This window comes from Danio aesculapii, chromosome 10 (genome assembly GCF_903798145.1).
Source record: "Danio aesculapii chromosome 10, fDanAes4.1, whole genome shotgun sequence".
Lineage (NCBI taxonomy): Eukaryota > Metazoa > Chordata > Actinopteri > Cypriniformes > Danionidae > Danio > Danio aesculapii.
This window is the reverse complement of record NC_079444.1, coordinates 23,288,091-23,297,215: the sequence shown is the minus strand read 5'-3', so window position 1 is coordinate 23,297,215 and position 9,125 is coordinate 23,288,091.

The window sequence follows — 9,125 nt, the reverse complement described above, 5'->3', positions numbered from 1 at the left end:
TCATCATTGGACATCAAAATAACGTTGTCCTTAGACGCTGGCTAGACATTGAATTTTGGTCACTTGACATCATGATCTAAATCTAACCTAATAATATCTTATGATGTTGTGTGCCTGCTGGGGACCTCTGAGAAATGCATATTTTGAATGTTATATGCTTTATTTCTTGTCGTCTTTATGGTGTCTGCTGAAAAAGAAAGAGAGAGAGAGAGAGAGAGAGAGAGAGAGAGAGAGAGAGAGAGAGAGAGAGAGAGAGAAATAAACAGCAAAGACATCAGAGCGAAGAGTGGCTATCATTTTATTTAGACCAGTGCAGCTACATTTTTGGTTCCAAACATATTCACAAACTCTAAAATTGTGTATAGTATTTTTTATTTAGTTACAACTTACAACAGGCTACCTGTTTCGTGTTCTTGAAAAATACATGAAATTCATGAAGGTTTGGAACTAGTGGAGGGTGAGTAAATGATAAATAAATGATGACAGAAGTTCATGATGGACGAATTACACACAAAAAGACGGTTTACTGCAAATTGTTGCAAACAATTTATATAAGGTGAATTTAAACAAATAAATTAAGTAGAATATTACTTATTTTAATTAGTTTGTTTAAACTCAGCTCATATAAATTATTTGCAACCACTTAAATTTAAAAAATGAGTAAATCCAATGAATTTTCAGTGTATAGTAAGTATAAGTGACGATCGTTATGCTCTCAATGTTATGCAGACAACCAGTGACCGCAACAGAATGTTATAAAATGGACAACATGGGGACATCATCCATGTGGCCTGCAGGGAACATTATGAATATCCTCAGAGTAACCGGCAGAGAACGTTATATGTTTGAAACGCAGTGAAAAGCCCCCAAAAAAGTAAGCCATACCATCCAGTGGAAAAGTGCATTTAGATCTGCTAATGCCAATAGAGAACATTTATTTTAAGAGTGTTGGATATAGCTAGTAGGTTCTTTTAAGTGCTGCATATTTTGGCAAATGTAGTGGTAATTTGCAAAGCAGGCTAATTAGGTTATAATTAGCATATTCTGCAAACTGCTGAAAAAGCAAGGGTAGCATTACAGTGAGAGTTCAGCTAGGTATGAATGTTAATTTACTTGCCATCAAGACATTCAAGATTTCTTTTGCCTTTTTTTGTCCAGTAGAACAAAACAAAATAAAAACCTGTGGCCTCCGGCGATAGAATTCAGTTTCTCGCACAGACCAATCATTTCACTTGATAAGTGAATAATCAGTCTTAGAATTGTTTTAAACATATTCGTGTGGCACCAGTGTGTGTATATAGTCAGCCACTAATGGTCAAAATTATTTAATTACATGTTTTATAATCATATTTCATAAATACTGTCTGCAGAAACACTTTAATTGACATTCTCCCATTGTACATGTCATCTGAACGGGGAAAGACAGCATTAGCATAAACAGCCCTGAGTGAGAAGCAGCCGTCTGCATTTTTCAAACCACACCTGCTGAAGATAATGTTAATATGACATATGCGACTTAGAGGCATTATAAAGGTGGAGTTCTGAAAAGCACAATCTCATTTGAATTTAAACCGACAGTCACCAAAACGGCAAAGTGTGAAGGTGAAATTTGAGCTGAAACTTCACATACACCCTCGAGGGATATCTAGTGAGACTTAAGATACTTTCACACCTAGACGTTTGTTTTGGAACTGGTCTTGATTGCCCAGTTACCGCGGTTCATTTGGCATATGTGAAAGCCGCACTCGCACTCAGATCTGCACCAAGTCAATCGGTTCGAGATCGCCTGAATGAGGAGGTCTCGGCTTGATTGAAAGGAACTCTGGAGTGGATTGATTTTAGTGAGAAAGCAATATGATCCAACAAACTAACGAACTAGGCTAAATCACAGTGTATTATAGATATGTAGGTTAATAGGCAAAGAGAGAATTATGAGTGGGGTGGGATGTCATTCCTACCTGTAAATGTGTGTTTCATGTGGAATATAAAGTGAAAGCATGCTGAAATATTAACGAGAGCTGTTTATTCATAGAAGTGGGTAGTAATGAGTTACATTTATTTCGTTACATTTACTTGAGTAAAATGATTGGGTAACGTGTACTTTTTGAGTACACATAAACATAAATTTTTTTAAACATAAAATGGTGAATATATAAAATAATAATTATTATTATTAACAGAAAGATTTTATCAACACATTTCTTTAGTTTTAATAAGTAATTTCTAATAACTGATTTCTTTTATCTTTGCCATGATGACAGTAAATAATATTTTACTAGATATTTTTTAAGATATTTTTCAAGTGACATGTAAAGGCTTAACCAGGTTAATTCGACAAGTTAGGGTAACTTTTTGATTTAGTGGCTGATTCGTATGAATTCGTACGATCTAATTCGTACAATTTAGTACAATTTGCTTATCACCGAATGATGGTTGGGTTTAGGGGTGGGGTTAAGTACCATGCCTCATTTTTAAAATTGTACAAATTCGAATGAATTAGCCATTAAACTGACAAAATGTAAAATACTTACGTTTTCTCATGAGATCAGGCTTAGTTAACCTAGTTAAACCTTTAAAAGTCACTTTAAACTGTATAAGTGTCTTATCTAAATCTAAAATATTAAATAAAATATTATTTACTGTCATCATGGCAGGGATGAAATAAATCAGTTATTAGAAATGAGTTATTAGAACTATTATGTTTAGAAATGTGTTGAAAAAAATCTTTCCATTAAACAGAAATTGGGGAATAAATAAACGTGACTAATAATTTAGGGGGCTAATAATTCTGAACTCCAACTGCATATATATATATATATATATATATATATATATATATATATATATATATATATATATATATATATATATATATATATATATATATATATATAAAATGAAAAGTAACTAGTAACTATTTGCTTGAGTAATTTTTTCATCACTTTTTTACTTTTACTCGAGTAACTTTTAAGATTGTTAACATGTTTAACAGCTGAGCGGAATACGTGGGACTCTAAAAAATAAATTGTGAAACTCTGACTAATGTGAGGAGAGTTTACTCGCACATAACTTGATTTTGGTCCATTTAGAAACTGCTGTGTGAACGTGAACCGCACCAAAACAAATTAACACTGTAACAATTTCAATCCCCAAACAATCAATACAGCTGTAAAAGCACCCTTATTTTACTTCTTGTAAAAATGTACATAATAATAAATCATCAGGAGTGCTGGGTGTTATTTGGTATTGCTTGTGTATGTTTTGTTTTTTTGACTCTCAAAGTGTGAGTAGCCAATGACTTGCATTACATGAATCTGTAGTTTCAGAAAATAAAAACACTTTAATACCCTCTAGAAGTCACTTACATCTTGGGTGGCTTGAGGATGAGTGAAGCAATCCAAATTTAAATTTCTTGGTGAGCAATATCTCTCCGATACCTGCCACTATCTCTTTTAGAGTCATGGAGTGATTGGCTGTAAATGCTCTCCCCACCAATGAAAATATCTGAGAGAACCAATCCCCACGTTACATTCTCCATGTGTTGTTCATTGTTTGAGTTCACCCTCTGGCTCCAGCAATTAGGTGTGAGATGTGGAATAAGCACCTCATGTTTCGTTCAATAGCTCCAAACAGCTCTGAGAGATGACAGCAATACCTGTTCAAGCCGGCGCTCACACATTCATAACAACAGATTGCTCCAATGATATTTTTTCACTTCACTGAGCAAATTATTTACTGCGTTCGCACCATATGGCTTGTGAATTTAGGGCCTGGTCCCTGAGGTTTCGAGACTTTAGATGTTTGACAGCTCAGCCGTGTGAGAACAGTCCGCCATCGACATTTACAGAAGCAAAGCCAGCACAATGAGCCCACTGGCAGACATCGAGCCGGTAGAGCAGATGATGCTCTGCTGGACTGGAAGTGACTGGAGCTGATGTGCTGGTGTCAACTGTAAATCAATGCAGAAGAGCGACTCGCTTTTCAATAATGACCACCAATAAACAGGCTGACTGACGGTTTCTCATTCGCTAGAGTCCTGTGTCTGTCTGGCTGATATCAATCTTCAAGTTACCACTTTGTCCTCCGTCTGATGTCTTTCTCTCAAAATAAATAAATAAATAAATAAGAGCTGACAGCAGTTACACAAAGTAAAATCGGACTGGCTATTTATATTTGAGGTGCACTTATATGCGCACACACATATATGTATATGTGTGTATGCTGCTGACCAGCTTTATAGGGATGCTGATTTGATTGTCCAGCAGGACTTGACACCTGGCCACTCTGCCAAAAGTACTAATACCTGGTTTAAGGACCATGGCATCCCTGTACTCGATTGCAGTGGATCACCTCATGTAGTCACATTGCTGAATTTGTGCAAAAACATAGCCCAAACTAAGTATTTAATGCTTTTTCCTGTTCATACTGTTCAGTAGTCTAATGTTTCTGTGTTAAAAATCCATATTTTTTTGACTGGCCATCAGAAAAAGTCTTATTTTTTGAGATACTGAATTATAGAGTTCCATAATCTGTAAAGCATAATCATCCAAATTAAAAGAAATAAACTGTTGAAATATATCAGTCTGTGTGTAATAAATACATAGTATACATCTTTCACTTGTTTTAATTGAATCAGGGAAATAATCAATTTTGATGACTTGTGTTTGTATATGTGTGTGTGAGATATTATATAACAAGACCTTATGTTGCACAGATGCTATTATTTTTGGCAAAATTCTACTGTAAATATATCAAAACTCTAATTTCTGATTAGTATTAGTATTATTGCTTAGCACTTCATTTAGAAAAATGAAAAAAAAAATAAATAAATAAATGTTATTCGTTTTGTTTTTGGAACACTTTTCAAATAGTTTCAAATCTTGACCAAATATTATCCCATCTTAGCAAAGTAAACATCAATTCTTTCCATAACTCTTTACAAAATATTCTTTGCAAAGCTTACAATAATTACTTTTTTTTTTCTACAAATAATCTTGTAATTTTTTGTATATTTTGGTATTATATTTTTTTATGTAAAATGTATTTGCTTATAGTTATCTTAAAAATATATTAAGTTAACAACATTTGAGAAAATGTTCAATTATTCATGGTGGACACAGCCACACAGACATAAATCAAGTAAATTTGTATTAAGTGTACATCATTTAAATAACGTATGCGCGTAAGAATCTACATAATATATACTCTGAACTATTTTACATATTTGTAAAACCCTATATATATATATATATATATATATATATATATATATATATATATATATATATATATACAGTTGAAGTCAGAATTATTTCCCAAATGATGTTTAACAGAGTAAGGAAATTTTCACAGTACTGTATGTCTGATAATATTTTATTTAATAATAGTCTTATTTGTTTTATTTCGGCTAGATTAAAAGCAGTTTTTTTATCATTTTAAGGTCAATATTATTAGCCCTTTTAAGCTATTTTTTTTTTCGATAATCTACAGAACAAACCATCGTTATACAATAACTTGCCTATTTACCCTAACCTGCCTACTTAACCTAATTAACCTAGTTAAGCCTTTAAATGTCACGTTAAGCTGTATAGAAGTGTCTTGAAAAATTTCTAATAAAATATTATTTACTGTCATCATGGCAAAGATTAAATAAATCAGTTATTGGAGTTATTAAAACTATTATGTTTAAAAATGTGTTGGAAAAAAAATCTTTCCAGTAAACAGAAATTGGGGAGGAAACTAAGCAGGGGGGTTATTAATCCAGGGGGCTAATAATTCTGACTTCAACTGTAGGTGTGTCTGTTTGCAATTTCTGGTTAGTAATGCACAAAAAAAAAAAAAAAAGGTTTGTTTTTCTGGGTACACACAGTAGATCCCAGATTTTTAAATAGTTTTATCTCAACCAAATATTGTCCTATCTTATCAAAAAAAAAAAATATATATATATATATATATATTTTTTTTTTTTTTTTTTTTTTTTTTTTTTTTATATACTGCCACACAGACATAAATCAGTAAAATTTGTATATAGGTGTATATAGGTGTACATATTGTACAATACATGCACGTAAGAATCTACAAAATATATACTCTGAACTATTTTAAAAAGCATTTCTTCTAAATCATGTTGTAGTTTAAATAATGGATACTTTAAATCTTCATCCACAATCTGTTGTGATGCATTTCCCTGACCCAGAAACATATATGAAAGTTGAAGATATATGCTATTGCGTCTCGCAAATATATTTATAGTTTGGAGTTTATATAAAAAATTATATATAGTTCTGTCTGGTTCTTGAATCTGATTGGCTGATAGCCTGCAATATTCTGCAAATAAGTACAGCCTCTTCATCCTACACCCTTGTGTTTTACTCCGCCCACATACAGCAACAAGCAACAAGAGGAAACTGTATACTTTGATAAATATTGCAGCTGTTGGACAACATAATGTACTTTTGAGGCTTTTTAAGCCAAGAATGTAGCTGTTTAGATTGCAACTACGCAGTTTCTTTATAAGGATAGTGCCTATTTTAAATATTTATTTTTCTAAGAGACAGCTCATCAGCAGCCATTAGCCTGTCATTAAGCAGAGCAAAAACGGTTGACATTATTCATCCACAAGATAGCGACAGAGACCGCATAATAAGCCCTTAGAAGAGAAAAGCAGCGTAATTTCAAACTACAGCTGATCAAATCATTATTAAACTGGTAAGTGACATAAGTCGATCTCTCTCTTTTGTATGTTGTAGCGATGTACTTATACTATATCATTGTAGTGTATTGAGTGTAAGATGGGACTCGCATATCAGGAATTGTATGTATTTCGTGTTGGCCAGTCTTTTTAGAATCCTGAGTTACTTTTTGGTTGGCCATCTGTTTGTTTCTGAGTCTTTGTAGCTGTTTTTATAAACACAATAACATCTGATTAATTATGATAATGTATAAATAATAATTTGCTAATGATTAATAAATGATTAATATAGTGCAGTTATAATAAAGTGTTACACTTTTTTTGCTTGTTCATTTACTTTCTTTTTTTTCTTACTATAAAGAGAAATGCTTTTACAGAAATATATCCTTTTCATTACTTTTTTTTTTGACAATTTCACAACTTTTTTTCGATAAACCTGGCTTTCTTGGTGAAGGTAAAGGCCAGATACCTGGAGTTTTAATTACTGTTTTTCAATTAGTGTGTATTCAAACCACCTGCAGGTGTGTCCATGCTGCCATGGCATAATGGCTTTTAGTTAAACTAATTAGGACCTGGGGAGAGGGACGTACCTGGAGACAACTGTTGAGCCTCAGTCCTTCAGGTGTGTGCCAAAGCAGCTGCTCTGTGGACTGATTGCATAACTTTAATAAAGACATGAGTTTTTTTTTTTTTTTTTTGCTGCCCTCATTATCTATGGACGCACCAGCCCTGTTTATTTCCATTTTAATTTATTCCTTTAGACAAGAATTCCCCAACACATATTTAAACTAAGAACATTCGCTAGAAAATGGCTGAAGGGAGGCCTATAAACTGTAAGAAAGCGAGAGAAAGGCTGGATTTCTTGCAGCTTGAAGGTTGTTTTTGAGCCAGTCGTATATCAGCAGAATGAGTTGGCCTGTGACAGAGCTGCGAGCACCTTGGATCACGACCCAGCGATGGGCATCCAGATTTCCTGGGCCGCTCCAACACTAAGCATGTCCAATAGGACGATGAGAAATGTTGTTTGCTACGGGCCACAGTATATCACTCCACAGCCTTGCCACTTGTTGACAACGGTGACCTTGTTAGAATCTATAAGTGAGATATCCACTTTCAAGTCGTAAAAACTGCAAAAGCCTTATTACATTTTCCTCACTACTTCTTCCCTTGTAGAGAGAGACACACATACATAGTATTCTCATAACAGAATTGTATTATTATATTTCTTCCTAATGACACTTGAAATCTTGAAGATCTTGACTAGTTTATTGTTCGCTCTGGCAACTGAATAGTCTTTCTAATTAACATTATATTTGATAATGATGGGAAGTTGCATATGACTATGTGACACTGTTCAAATGCAATTATCTATTTACTATATATATATATATATATTCACTTATACACTACTTGACAAAGTCTTGTCGTCAATCCCAGTTTTAGGAGCGACACATAATAACGTGACTCCTCGTTGATTGTTTGGAAAAGTGGCAGAAGGTAGATTTTCCAATATTCTGGTGAAGTGCATTCCACTCCTCACAAATACTGCAATAGATCTTTTGTAAACCACATGGACCCAAGATTCTCACAGAAATCAGTCAAGTTTGATAAAGGAAAAATTATAATTTGGGGTTACATTCAGTATGGGGGCGTGTGAGAGATCTGCAGAGTGGATGGCAACATCAACAGCCTGAGGTATCAAGACATCTTTGCTGCTCATTACAGTACAAACCATAAGAGAGGGCAAATTCTTCAGCAGGATAGCGCTCCTCATATTTCAGCCTCCGCATAAAAGTTCCTGAAAGCAAAGATGGTCAAGGTGCTCTAGGATTGGCCAGCACAGTCACCAGACATGAACATTATTGAGCATGTCTGGGGTAAGATGAAGAAGGAGGCATTGAAGATGAACCCAAAGAATCTTTATGAGATCTGGGAGTCCTGCAAGAACGCTCCAGATCACTTTATTAAGTTATTTGAGTCATTGCAGAGATGTATGGATGCAGTCCTCCAAGCTCATGGGAGTCATACACAATATTAATTCTTTTCCACTGCACCATAACTTTATATTCTGTACTGTACATCATTTCTATTAAGTGACAAGACATTTGTCTAAGCAAAGCCAGACCTTACTGTGCTAATTAAATAATAAAGAATTCAAGACTTTTGTTAGGTAGTGTACATTGTGCAAGAGTTATTGGTTATTGGTTATTGGTTATTGGTCCAGTAGGGAACTTGTATCTGCTTTGGATTCTATGGCCTTCTTCTGCATCATCTGCATGATGTCACTAAAATATTTAGAAATAATGTGGATAAAACAATAAAGGTGTGACAGCTAACAAAGTCCAGGCTGACCAGCAGTATATTTTAATTTTCAATCTACACTGTGTAAAACAACCTTGTTCCGTTCAGCATTTTGTCATTTTGCATGGTAAAA